Source organism: Temnothorax nylanderi, unplaced genomic scaffold, assembly GCF_030848795.1.
Source record: "Temnothorax nylanderi isolate EJ_2023f unplaced genomic scaffold, tnyl_v1.0 TNYL_tig0382_pilon, whole genome shotgun sequence".
In the NCBI taxonomy this organism is placed as follows: domain Eukaryota; kingdom Metazoa; phylum Arthropoda; class Insecta; order Hymenoptera; family Formicidae; genus Temnothorax; species Temnothorax nylanderi.
The window spans coordinates 47272-62409 of record NW_027249444.1 but is presented as its reverse complement, the minus strand read 5'-3'; the positions used below and the strand labels follow the sequence as shown (position 1 = coordinate 62409).

Below are 15138 nucleotides of genomic sequence, written 5' to 3'. Positions count from 1 at the left end.
AGAGGTCTGAATTTATAACGAGTTCGGAATACAAACGTCTGTACTGTAGTGACGGAATTTTACCGAGAGCCTATGGCCTGCCTAAAATTCACAAAAAAAATTGCCCATTTAGAATAATAGTATCGTCGATAGATAGCCCTTTATATAACTTAGCGGCATATCTCCATAAAGTAATGCACAACAGCTTTCCGAAGGGGCAGAGTTATACGGCAAATAGCTTTGAATTAGTTAAAAAACTGTCCAACGTTGATTTTGAAGAGGGTTATACACTAATATCATTAGATGTTGTTTCCCTTTTTACTAACGTACCTATCGAGATCGTGCTTGAAAGCATCTCATCAAGGTGGAGTTACATATCCGCGAATTACAAGATCCCGAAATCTGAGTTCCTTCTTGCAGTCAGACTGGTACTAGAATCAACGTTTTTTATTTTCAATGGGGTAATCTACCAGCAGACTTTTGGCTCACCTATGGGCTCACCGTTATCTCCCATAGTGGCTGACATTACAATGCAGGACCTTGAAATGAAAGCGCTGGAAATATTAGATTTTGTCCCTCCGTTTTACTGTAGATATGTCGACGATATTGCGATGGCAGTGCCTTCCACTAGTTGTGCTCACACGTTGGAGATTTTCAACTCATTCCATCCTAGACTGCAGTTCACTATGGAGGTCAGTGTGGATGACAGGTTGAATTTTTTGGAGGTCACTATCATACGCTCTAAAAACCGCCTGATATTTGATTGGTTTTATAAGTCCACGTTTTCTGGGAGATATTTGAACTTCTTATCACAACATGCTCTTTGCCAGAAGAAAGGCACGGTCATTAGCCTAACGGACAGAGTCTTTAGATTGTCACACCCTGAATTTCATCAAAAAAACTTGGAATCAATAGTTCGTATTTTAATAAAGAATTGCTACCCTTTAGATTTTATTTTTAAAGTGATGTACGAACGCGTTAACCCTTAAATGCCACACCTCTCAAGAATCTCGTAAATGACACATGGGGTCTAAAAGACCCCAGCATGAAAAATGTCTCCTTACTTATTGATTTTTTGATATTTAGTTATGAAAATTATTTTCAATGTTGTTCAAGGCTTAGAAAAGAGAATAAAATGCTTATATTGTTAAAATTTCAATTTCAACATAGTATAAAAAATTAAGATCGTCAACAGTTAAAATATTGGCTCCAAAATAAAAAAAAATAAAAAATAATAAATAAATAAATATGAGCTCCATTTTTGGCGGGAACATTTGAAAATATATCATTCTAAAGGGTCTGGGGTCCGCTGGACCCCGGGTGGCATTTAAGGGTTAAGTACCTTTTTGCAAACCTCCATGTAATTGCAAAAGAGAAGACTGTTGATAGAGATCCATTTTTCGTGATACCATATGTCCCCACAATAACAGAAAAATATAGAAGCATTACGAGAGATCTTAAAGTAAAGTTAGCGTATGTGAGCATAAATAAATTAAACAAATTTATTAAAGTACATAAGGATGTTCTTCCTGATTCTTCGGCTAGGAACGTAGTATACAAGATTAACTGTAAAAACTGTGATGCATCCTATGTTGGACAGACAGGTAGACAACTGCATACGAGAATAAAAGAGCATGAATCTCACATAAGGAGGAGTGGTAGTAGTCATTCGGTGGTGACGGACCATAGGGTGGAATGTAACCACGATTTTGTTTGGAATGATGTGAAGATCTTAGATAAAGAACGGCTTCTCAATAAAAGATTAATATCTGAAATGATCTACATTAAAAAACAAACGAACGGCATAAATTTGCAAACGGACACGGAGAATTTACCAGATCTGTATATAAATGTTATTGAAGGTCTTGCGAAAATATAAACACATTGTCGTTCTCGTTCGTCATATTTCCCCCTCCGTGTACAGCAATGATATTGTAAGAACTGATGTGTCAGTATCGTCTAAACGTCGACGAGACACAGTCCGTTCCATTGCTTGCACGGACAGTCGTATAAGGAGAATAATTGCGATGTAACTAATGACTGCACTATTGTAAGTAGCGTTACGTATCTCATAACGTGTTATATATATACAATCCTGGGGTAGTTGTCACTCTGAGTATCTATACAGGTGTCTTTTCAATCGAACCATGACGAAATACTCTGCAAACAAGTTTCCTGGCGCTCAAACCAGGAAATTACACACTAAGATACCTGGGGAGGCTTCGGAGTGTGCATCTGCCTAAACGACTGTTAGGAGTAACTGATTCGCTAAGAGGCTTACGGAAAAGGAAGGTCCCATGTAGATATAGTTTTATGTAATGTATAGACAACGCGCTGAGGATGACCCAAAAAAAGGGTCGAAACGTACGTAATATTGTAGTTAACACTTTAATCATGATGTACTTTGACATGTAATAAATTTTAGCGATTGTAACCACGCTTGGCTCTTATTGCCTAATCAATTCAAATATTTCATATATCTTGTTGAGGAATAATATACGCTTTATCACGCTTTATGTGATAATGTGTTCTGTCATGTTCTTGTCATGTTGTAATCACGCGGATACCTGTCGAATCACGTGTAAGTTCGAGACGGTCTTGTCTAGTGCGTAACGCGTGATTTCAAATACCGTTTGGTACTGTCGATTCTTGCGTTCTCCTCTTATCCCACACAGAACATAATATCTAATAGATATCTAATGGATCTTCAATGTATACACATGATATCTGCGAGATATCTATTGGACATTTCATAGATATCCAATACGAGATCTAATAGATATCCATAGGATATCCATAGGAATATCCATTAAATATCCATAACATATCCAGTGGATATTTATATGGATAACTATTGGATGTCTACTGGATATTGATTAGATATTTGCGTGGATATTCATTAGATACTTTTTATTTCTATATACGTCCATTATATACAAATAGAACCCCATAAAACACAAACGTTGAATCAACATTTCAAAAATATTATTTCTTTAGATTTAAAAAAGGAGCCGGGTCGGATGTCGCGATTTTACTTCGCCGGGGACCTGCTTATATTTGCTCCCAACAGAAATTTACTTACGAGTTAGTCTTATCATTATGCGCCACTTAGCGGCGTCGTCACGAACTAGTAAATATTTGTGGTAGACATGTGGTAGATACTTGGTGGACATGGATATGTATATCACATGGCTATCTAATGGATATCTGATAGATATTTTGTGGACATGGATATATGTGGATAACACGTGGATATCTAATGAATATCCCTGCTAGTTATTTGAGAGATATGAATTTTTTGTACATCTATTAGATATATATCTCTCTCTATCAGATATCCATAGTAGATACGGACATCATATGGATATGTAGATATCCAATGGATATCTATTATCTATTAGATATTTTGTTCTGTGTGGGAGGTGATTCTGTCATATTCCCACGAAAGAAAGAATTGTGGAGTCCACAAGACGTAACAGTAAAAACGCAGATAGCAAGGAGAATTAAAAAAGAATTATTTTTAAATTTTCGATTTATGAAGTAAATTATTTTTACGTATCATTTCTGTTCTAAAATGACTCTTAAGAGTTTAAAAGAAATTCATTTTTATGTCACCATTTCTGAGTTCTTCTTCAGATATAAAAAAAATATTTTTTTTATTCTATAAGAATTCGCAATAATTTCGAAAAAATAATGCTTAGATACTATTCCAGTGGAGCTTTACCTGAGCGCTATTTTGTATCTGAAAAAGAATAAGAAAGAATCCTTCATGATTTATCCAAAAAAGATTTATCAAAAATTTTTTGATCCAGTTTCTGTATCATTAAGAACATAATGTATTGGGTGTACAACTTAATTCGGTCCGTTTTTTGCTTGAAAAACGTATTTATTTGAACGATAAAATGAATTAATACCTTATTCAAAGTACTGTCCATCGCTAGCCACTACTTTTTCCCATCTTTCTGGCAATTTATGGATTCCGTCGCGGGAGAAGCGTTCATCTTTTGAAGCCAAGAATGAATCGAGCCAATTTTTGATACCCTGTTCTGAAGTGAAGCGTATTCCAGTCAAAGCGTTCTGCATCGATCGAAACAAATGGTAGTCGGAAGGGGCAAGGTCTGGGATATAAGGCGGGTGAGCCAGAACTTCCCATCCGATATTTTCCAAATAGTTTTTAACCGGAACAGCAACATGAGGCCGAGCGTTGTCATGGTGAAAGATTATGGATTCGTGTCTGGTCACATATTCTGGACGTTTTTCGGCTATAGCTCGCTTTAAACGGATCAATTGTTGCCTGTAGAAGTCTCCCGTGATGGTTTGACCAGGTTTTAGCAGCTCATAGTGGATCACACCCTTCTGATCCTACCAAATACAGAGCATTACCTTGGCACCATGGATATTCGGTTTCGGCGTTGATGTTCCCGGTTGGCCGGGCTTTACATACGATTTTTTGCGTTTCGGGTTGTCGTAGTGAATCCATTTTTCGTCCCCGGTAATGATTCGATGCAGAAAAGACTTCTTTTTGTACCGTTCAAGCAACATTTCGGACATGCAAAATCGTCGTTCGATATCTCTCGGTTTCAATTCATATGGGACCCAATTTCCTTGCTTTTGGATGTATCCCGCGGCTTTGAGTCGTTTCGAAATAGCTTGTTGAGTAACTTCCAATGTTTTTGCGAGCTCTTTTTGCGTTTGACACGAATCTTGATCGAGTAATGTTTTTAATTCTTCATCTTTAAACTTTTTCGGTTGACCCGAACGCTCTTTGTCGTCAACACTAAAATCACCACTTATAAATCGTCGAAACCATTCTCTGCAAGATTTATCCGATGGTGCAGATTCACCATACACTTCCACAAGCATTCGATGCGCTTCAGCTGCACTTTTCTTCCAATTGAAACAGAAAATCAAAACTTCCCGCAAATGGTGCTTATTTGGAACGAAACTCGACATTTTCAACGCAGTAAAAATTAAACTTGTTGTGCAAAACTCAAAGGCTTGTAAACAATATTTGGTTGACAGATGTTGACACTTCACGATACAGCAAAAATCAGCTGTCGCCGTCAACCATTTATAGCACCTAGAGCCATCTTTTGAAAACGGACCGAACTAAGTTGTACACCCAATATTAGTGTATCTTGCTATCTCTGCACTGTATGATATCTCGGAGATATCACGAAAAATATTACGGCCAAGTGTCTCACCTCTTATCCTAGCGCGTGAGGATTTTGCTTACAAGAAGATATTGGCACATGTAGCCGCGTCGCGGCAGCGCACGTTACTAGTGCTTGCAGTCTTTTTGAAATATCAAAAAGGAATTCTTTTTTAATTTATTTCGAACAAATTAGACGAATTTATAAAGAATTTGAAAAGGTGAATCTTTTCTGAGACATAAGGATTATTTGTGCTATCTGGGGTAAATCATTTATTTTGTAGTGTTGGGGAGAGTTGAGAAGGAGAAAGAGGAACTTAAGATTGATCTACGAGTTTCTCGCATGGAGATATCCAATTTGCGGCAGCAAGTTGAAGAAGCAAAGAAGAAAGAAAAGAATCTTAGGCAGGCTATACAACGGGCAGATATAGATATCGGACATCGGAAGAAGGATATTGATAACGTTATGAATGAACGTGATATACTCGGTACACAATTGGTCCGAAGAAATGATGAACTTGGCCTCCAATACGGCAGAATAAAGGTTTGATTTTTACACCTGTCACAGAGAGATTGTTGTTGCTTTTGTTTGTTTTTGTCTTCAAAATATAACACATTTGTTTATCTTTAATTATCTCGGAATTTGTTCATGTTTTAAGTACTTGATTAAAATCTATTTAATTCAATAAGTAACGCTAAAATTCAATATTTAACTAATGATCGGCGCGCAGTAGGTTGGAAAAATTATATGTATGTATATATATATATATATATATATATATATATATATATAATCAATGTATATATATATATACAGAAACTAATATAAGGCTGTCAAAGATCTAAGCTTGGATCGTATGGCTTTTGATTCTAATTTGATTGTTTAACTAATGAGTTTGGAATAATTCTGAAATTTAAATTTGCCTATAATAAATAAAAAAAAGTAAAAAATATATATTGTTGCGCTCGCCGAGTCCGCGTTCGCGTCTCACCGCTCGCACTCTCACTCACTCGCGGTCAATGAGGCGACACAATGTTGAAATTAAAAGACTCGTTTATTAGAACAAAAACGGATAGAACAGAGAATCGAGCCGTCACGTTCGCTCGGAGACGGAAGCTCAGAACAAACAACAACAAATCGTAGTTAATCGATAAATCAATAAACAGCTGGTCGTCAGGGACGATCTTCGACTTCCGTTCGTCTAACGGGTGTCTCAGCGCGGGCGCAACAATATGTTTAATAGGTCAATCGCTAGAGAGAGTAATAAGACTTATTACACCAAAAAGTTTAATGCAATTCGAATTTACTACATCTGATCTAGATAGCATTTCTCTTCTGGAATATACATATATATTTATATGCCATAGGTCTTGAATAGAACATTACAATGTGGAGAAATACAGTATAATCAAAGATTGGAAGATATTCGACTGCTCAAGTTCGAAGTGAAGAGACTTAGAACCGAGAAAATGTTATTCGCAAAGAATATTTTAAATGTTAGCGACTTACGCCAAGAAGTTTTTCATCTAAATCGCGACCTGACAAAAGAAAAGCTGAAAGTCACCGCACTCGAGGAAGAAATTCAAACTCCATTGAATATACATAGGTGGCAAAAACTTGAGGTAAGTTTATTTTAAAAAAATTGGAATTTATGGATCTGTCGCTTAGAAAATAAAGTATATTAATTTATAGGCCAGCCATATTAGACATCGAACCTTCCAATTAATCTTCCTAGGTTGCAACCACTATGAATCGTTTTAATTTGAGGTGCTATAAGTGGGATTTATTTTGCTTCGCAAAATTAACGGGGAATTAAAAGTTATTAACAATATTATCAACAAAAAATGCGATTTTTTTTATTTTTTCTCAAATATCTCGAAAACTAAGTAAGATAGGATAACTAACTATACATAAATTTTTTGTAGAGCAAAAATTATCTACAATAATGATTTAAACAACATTTATCGTCAAGTCAGTCGTGTTCCAAAAAAGAACGCTTGTATTTTTTTCGTACGACGAACGCTGATTTTTTTATTGACGCGCAAAGTTATCCAATATTGCTCACAGGTCGGATAACGCTTAATTTTGTGCGTCAATAAAAAAATCAGCGTTCGTCATACGAAAAAAATACAAGAGTTCTTTTTTATTGCAAATTTTGTCTGCAACAAGATGCATGTGATAAAATTCGCCTCAAATGAATTTTAAGGCCTGAAAACAGCGAAAAACTAAGACTATTCCAAAAAGTCAAAATTTTTTGCTTACATAGCTACAAACTAAAGAAAAATGGTCTAAAAAATCGGTTGCACCATGAAAAGTATTCTTTGTAGTTCTCAGATAATGTGTGATTTTTAATTCTATTTTAAATGACGGAAAAAAATCATCGGCGCAACATAAAAAAAACGACGAAATCGAGGGTTTTCAGGATCCGAGTCTCGGAGTTTGACGGCGTGTGCAAGCTAAACGATTGACTTGACGATAAATGTTGTTCAGATTATTATTGTAGATAATTTTACGCTCTACAAAAAAGGTACGTATAGTTAGTTACCCTATCTTGCTTAGTTTTCGAGATATTTGAGAAAAAATATAAAAGATCGCGTTTTTTGTTGATAATATTGATAATAACTTTTTATTCCCCGTTAATTTTGCAAAGCAAAATAAATCCTACTTATAGTACCTCAAATCAAAGCGATTCATGGTGGTCGCAATCTAGGAAGATTAATTGGAAGGTTAAATTGACTAAATTTGTCTAATATGACTAGCCTATTATGAATTTTTTAGTTTCCTATGGCATATTTCAAATTTTATATAACTAAGCTTTTTGGTAAACAAAAATATATAATTTAAATAGACAATAATAAAGTTGATTAAAGAATATCATAATACAATGTAATTTTATAGTAATTTTTAAGAGACAGGTGTAATAAGGTAGACTTATGCAATACTTACTATAATTTTTCTACTATTTATCTGACAAGGAAACCTACGGAAGTGTCCCCCTCCGATTTTGATAAGCTTTTAATAAGTTTAGTTGTTCTTTAGATGAAAATAAGAGACACGTATTTTTTTATACATGCCCATACGCGTTTTTAGGGGGTAAAACATCCCTTTGAAAAAAATCAGTTCTTCTCTTTCGGGCCGAATAGCTCCGAAACTATAAAAGATAAAAAAATTTTTTAAAAAGTTGAATAGTTTGAAGAGTTTAAAACAAAATTTTTTTATTTTTATTTTTTATTAAGAATAAACAAATTAAAATAAAAAAAATTATTTTGTTATTATTCTAAAGTGCTCTTCAAGCCATTCAACTTTTGTTTAAAAAATTTTGTTCTATCTTTTATAGTTTCGGAGATATTCGGCCCGAAAGAGAAAAACCGATTTTTTTTTAAGGGTGTTTTACCGCCTAAACACGCGTATGGATACGTATAAAAAAATACCTGTTCCTTATTTTTATCCAGAGAATAGTAACATACTAAAAGCTCATCAAAATCAGAGAGGGCCACTTCCGTGGGTTTCCTTGTAAGATTAAAAAGTCAAATTGATTCTGAAAGTAGGTAAAATAATACCTCTGACACATCCAATTAAAAAAAAAATTAATGCTTCACAAAATGGCAATAACTAGTAATTGAATTAGTAAATGAAAAATTAAAAATTTCTAACTGTTAGAGTCAGAAATGATTTTTGATGGTGGTAATATAAGTGAATCGTTTGCTTCTGTTTATAGTATATGTTAGTGCTGGTCTACAACCTTGTTTTAAAGGGTATTTAAGCCGGCTCTAAGCCGGCTCTAAGCCGGCTCTAAGCCGGCTCTAAGCCGTAAGAAATTGACCAATCACAGTCGAGTATTCTCCTCACAATCGTGTGAGGGTCACTGTGATTGATCAATTTCGTACGGCTTAGAGCTTAAATACCCTTTAAAGCAAGGTTGTGGACCAGCACTTATGTAAACAAATGATTATTTTACACTCTTACTTTAATATTTACAAAAGATATTCTCTATACTCTTCTTCCATTATAGCTCATACTTTTATATTTCAAAATGGCAATTTTTATGAAGCTATCTATGTCAGAATTAAATATTTTTATATGCTAATTTCATACTTTGTTTTTAATTTTTATACTCAAGTGTTTTAGCAAGAAATGTTTTAGCAAAAAAATCAGTATTCATAATATTCATATTCATCATATTACGTCTAAATTCCGAGACTTTTTTGTCTTTGTTCGGGCTACGCTCCCTGTATTCACTCATGCCGCTCGCCGGTTTTGGAATTCTGTACTCGCTACTGTTTTTCTTCCGATTATTCACTGATCGCATGCTCGTCGAAGTAAACCTGCGTGATTTTCCCTTTCTCACCTCTTCTGATGTATTGCTTTATGTGGCTCTACGAGTCTTAAGTTCAATTCGTTCGAAATAAAGCGGCAGTACACATCGCAATTCGTGATCTCTTATTCTTCTGCCTAACCAGGAGTCATTCCGACGGCTCACATAAATCCGTGGATCCTCTATTCATATCCTCAATCAAAAACATTTCTGGTCCTTCGAGCCGGATTCGCGGAGTTTGCTAATCTCGTCCCAAGTCAACGCGATTATAAAATGTTATGCCGAACAATTCGCCTACGCTCTATATCGTCGTTATAACGATCTCGACCCGCGAGCTCCGAGTGCGACATTCGCGAGTACCGTTGTGTGACGCCTCGACGATTGTTTTGTGGTTATGGGAGTTCAATCCACAACACTTATTTCGTATCAAATCGTTTATTGAATGTTCGTACAATTGCGAGGTCTCGGCCTCGTTCGTTGACTTGTAAAAGATCTCGGTCTTCTTTTCGCTCACGCCAGGACTCGGCCTGTATATATATGCTCGAGAACTCGGTCTCGATATTACTAAGGATGATCGCGATCTTATTGTGACGAAGTCAAAGTTCGTTCTGCGCTGTCGCTGCGCATCGCTGTATATATATTACTATGATCGTGTACGCACGAACCTTGCGGATTGGCTCGCACCATCGAATGCTATCTAATCCACGAATGATCACGCTCGAAAAATAACACGCGGAATTCGGCGGTCTCGAGCGTTGAGATCAAAGGCGCGACGCGCTCGTGTTTGTCGATCGTTTAACTGTCTCGCTCGGCGAGATTGTCTGTGGGACCACGTTTACGTCGCAACAACGATATTCGAGAACGTGAACGTGCGCTAGTTCTGTTTAGATCCAATCGAGTCTCACGAAAATGGCCCCCGTCGACAACTTCATAGCTCGTTAGTATGATCTTTTTGGTTCTCCCCGCTGTTGAAAATCTGCATAAACTAGGCCCCTCGAAGCCGACTCGCGGTGCCGTGCAGAGTCGCAGAGGCGGTCTCAAAGCTAACTGGGAGAAATTTCAACTGCATCATGACTACTTGATTAAAGCCCGTAATGCCGAGATCGAGATGCTCCCGTACTTCGCCGACGATCTTTACGCAACGTGTGAAGAGAAATTCCTTGATGTGAACAGTACCATGATTGATCTGTTGGAAAGTATCGATCGCATGAATCAGAATACAACTGCCAATGAAGCCCTTCTGAACTCATCTGCTGGATTTCACTCTCGACGATTACCTTGAATCGAATTGCCGAAATTCTCTGGCGACTACGCTCAATGGAGTCACTTCCGAGATCTCTTCACGCCTTCGGCGGGCTCGTTCGTTCGTAATTATGCATCGTGTCTCGTTCTCGAGATCACTAAAAGATTACTAGGTAGATGTTTAGAGTTAGACCTAGGTTCTGTTCTTAATATAAGCACGCTTTATATAAGCACACTTTTATATTGGTACACACGCCTGTATACAAATGTTTATCTAAATATACTTTTTCTAAGTTAATATTGCCTCTGCAAACGTATTGTTCTTCTTGACAATAGGGCGATTATAAAATCTGTCAAAAACCATTGACTTTTTCGACCATCCCGCTAGACTCTTGATAACACTGCTAAGTCCACTTCTTTCTTAAAAACAGCGGACGTGGCCGCGTGTCGAATACTACAATGCGGGCCATAAGCTCCGCCGATGCCACATTTCCCTAAAAAGAGAATTCCCGAATCCACCTACTGATTGTGTCTTTCGACGCTGCTTTGAACGGTTTTCTGGTTGTGATAAACAGCAAATCGATCGATCCTCGGAGGTTTTTTGTAACAACTAAATATTTAAACAAAACAATTTCCGTCGCCAGTAAATAATTCAAAAATAAGTCGTTTTATTTCGACCCCACTGGCCAATTGATACAAGAATTGCACGACGTTTCGACCGAATTTCGGTCCTTATCAAGTGCGTTTTTACTCAAGCTACATCGATCCGCATAACCAAATCTAATTGCATCGTTGACGTGGTGTCCTAGCGACGTCAAGACAAACGCAAAAAATTCTTATGCGCTCCAAAACAAACAGTGGTACATGAAATCGAAACATCACCAGCCATATCAAGCCACAAACGTCGTTTTATTTCGACCCTACGTCCGAACGGTAAGGCGGTCAAAGTCGAACTAAAGTTGTCAACGCAATCCGCTGATAGACAACAGTGCTCTGAACTGCCTTACCGTTCGGACGTAGGGTCGAAATAAAACGACGTTTGTGTCTTGATATGGCTGGTGATGTTTCGATTTCATGTACCACTGTTTGTTTTGGAGCGCATAAGAATTTTTTGCGTTTGTCTTGACGTCGCTAGGACACCACGTCAACGATGCAATTAGATTTGGTTATGCGGATCGATGTAGCTTGAGTAAAAACGCACTTGATAAGGACCGGAATTCGGTCGAAACGTCGTGCAATTCTTGTATCAATTGGCCAGTGGGGTCGAAATAAAACGACTTATAACTAAATATTTCTCGAGAGTAACGGTTACACAAAGTTTCGGATTTTCTCTGAATGTCGGTAAAGTCAGCAATGGTTGAAAGGACCCTGGCCACTTTGTTTTTATTTTGTCTGGAATCTCTATTTCATATCCATTGCTTATTTCTCGAATGTTACTGATTTTTATAAGAGATAAAGTCTGCTTTCTATGTGTTGTCACTATTGCCAGAAGAACAACTAATTTATCTGTAAGATCCTGCAAACTAAGGTTTTCTAATGGATATAACTTCTCTAATTCTTTCAGTACAGGCTCTAGATCATAAATTCTTTGATATTTAGCCTTTGTTGGCTTTTCATTAAACATGCCTGTTAAAAATCTTGAAATTATGGGTTTTTTCCCCCCTCTATCACCGCAAATCAATGACAGTGCCGATCTACATGTGTTTAAAGTTCCATAGAACGCACCAGTTTTATATTTTACAGTCAGCCAATCAATTACTTGACTGATTTGTGGAGCGAACATATCGAAGTTTTTTGCTACGCTAAACTTAGCCCAATCTTCTAAGGATTTCGAGTATTGTTTAAAAGTTGATTGAGTTACTGAGTTTAAAAGTAATTCTACTGCGTCTTCATTGATGTTTAGCCTTCGGAAGTTTTGCCGGGCAATCTCCCGGCCACTAAAATTATTTTCCCTGCTAATGGATGATAAATTTTTCTACAAGCAGAGAGTCAAAGATTTTGATTAGGCTCAAAATATAATGGTTATGATACCAGCATTGATTTCCATAAGGGAAACCAAGGCTGTGATTTCCAGTAGAGTACGATTAAGACACCTTGAGCTTGATCCACTTGTATTTTTCTTAATACTCTCAATATTAAAGCAAATGGGGGGAACGCATAAAAGTCGTACGTCCATTTATCGTAAACGCGTCAACACAGAAGGCCTCGGGATCACGGTGCCACAAACAAAATTTTTCACATTTTTTGTTGTTCCTTGCTGCAAACAGGTCAATTCAGGTACTCCGAATCTTCGTACCACGGCTTGGAAAGCCCAAGGCGTCAACTCTCACTCCGTGTCAATATTGATGATTCTAGATCCTTGGTCGGCCTCAACATTTTCTTTTGACGCTATGTATTGGGTGTACAACTTAGTTCGGTCCGTTTTTAAAAGATGGCTCTAGGTGCTATAAATGGTTGACGGCGACAGCTGATTTTTGCTGTATCGTGAAGTGTCAACATCTGTCAACCAAATATTGTTTACAAGCCTTTGAGTTTTGCACAACAAGTTTAATTTTTACTGCGTTGAAAATGTCGAGTTTCGTTCCAAATAAGCACCATTTGCGGGAAGTTTTGATTTTCTGTTTCAATTGGAAGAAAAGTGCAGCTGAAGCGCATCGAATGCTTGTGGAAGTGTATGGTGAATCTGCACCATCGGATAAATCTTGCAGAGAATGGTTTCGACGATTTATAAGTGGTGATTTTAGTGTTGACGACAAAGAGCGTTCGGGTCAACCGAAAAAGTTTAAAGATGAAGAATTAAAAACATTACTCGATCAAGATTCGTGTCAAACGCAAAAAGAGCTCGCAAAAACATTGGAAGTTACTCAACAAGCTATTTCGAAACGACTCAAAGCCGCGGGATACATCCAAAAGCAAGGAAATTGGGTCCCATATGAATTGAAACCGAGAGATATCGAACGACGATTTTGCATGTCCGAAATGTTGCTTGAACGGTACAAAAAGAAGTCTTTTCTGCATCGAATCATTACCGGGGACGAAAAATGGATTCACTACGACAACCCGAAACGCAAAAAATCGTATGTAAAGCCCGGCCAACCGGGAACATCAACGCCGAAACCGAATATCCATGGTGCCAAGGTAATGCTCTGTATTTGGTAGGATCAGAAGGGTGTGATCCACTATGAGCTGCTAAAACCTGGTCAAACCATCACGGGAGACTTCTACAGGCAACAATTGATCCGTTTAAAGCGAGCTATAGCCGAAAAACGTCCAGAATATGTGACCAGACACGAATCCATAATCTTTCACCATGACAACGCTCGGCCTCATGTTGCTGTTCCGGTTAAAAACTATTTGGAAAATATCGGATGGGAAGTTCTGGCTCACCCGCCTTATATCCCAGACCTTGCCCCTTCCGACTACCATTTGTTTCGATCGATGCAGAACGCTTTGACTGGAATACGCTTCACTTCAGAACAGGGTATCAAAAATTGGCTCGATTCATTCTTGGCTTCAAAAGATGAACGCTTCTCCCGCGACGGAATCCATAAATTGCCAGAAAGATGGGAAAAAGTAGTGGCTAGCGATGGACAGTACTTTGAATAAGGTATTAATTCATTTTATCGTTCAAATAAATACGTTTTTCAAGCAAAAAACGGACCGAATTAAGTTGTACACCCAATATGATGCTGTGATCCATAGGCTGCGTCGCTCGCAACATTGCCAGATTTTCCTGGTTATACTGTTGAGATGTGGGTATTGGATGCCTCCCATTTGATTAATATACGCCACAGTCGTAGTGTTATCAATTCGTAACAATATCTTACAGTCGTATTTTGTTGCTGCAAAATATCGTAATGCGTAAAAGACCGCTAGGGTAGAAGTACCGGTTTTGGCCACTGCACCGGTTATGGCCACCACGAACACTTTCGAGGATTTTTCGTGTCTACACATAGTCAGTGACTGTTCAAAGCTGTCATTTTTCGAGACGTTATATATTTAAGCAGCATTCAAGGTGGAAACAACGTGCATTTGTAATTGTTTTTTTATTATACTTAATAAAATAGTGTACGTTGTGACAAGAAGGATACGAATATTCCAATCGTTACGTCAGCCGAGAAGACGTCGAGGTAAGATGTGCAACATTTTTAGGTTACGTAATTGTATAATAGCGCCCGGGAAGTTTACATATCGGTAGTGCAACATTTCTCTAAGAGGTTCAAAGTGTTCAAAAGCGAAAATACTAAAAATATTCATATTAATAACGATGGCCATAATCGGTACATTAAATTATCCCTTTGCCCCAGTTTTGGCCATCCTATTAAAACTGGTGCTTACTTGTCAAAATTAGATATTATACAAGGTCTGTTTTTTATAACTGAACTGGCTGCATTAGTTCAAAGTTTTTTTTCCTTCCACACAATGTAGAGGGAGAAAAATATATTCTCT

At 37.4% G+C, this 15138-nt stretch overlaps 1 pseudogene; it reads right to left on the bottom strand.

Annotated features, from left to right (window-relative positions):
* Positions 1–10978: 10978 nt before the first annotated feature.
* LOC139782021 (uncharacterized) lies at positions 10979–14643 on the bottom strand (annotated as a pseudogene).
* Positions 14644–15138: the final 495 nt, after the last annotated feature.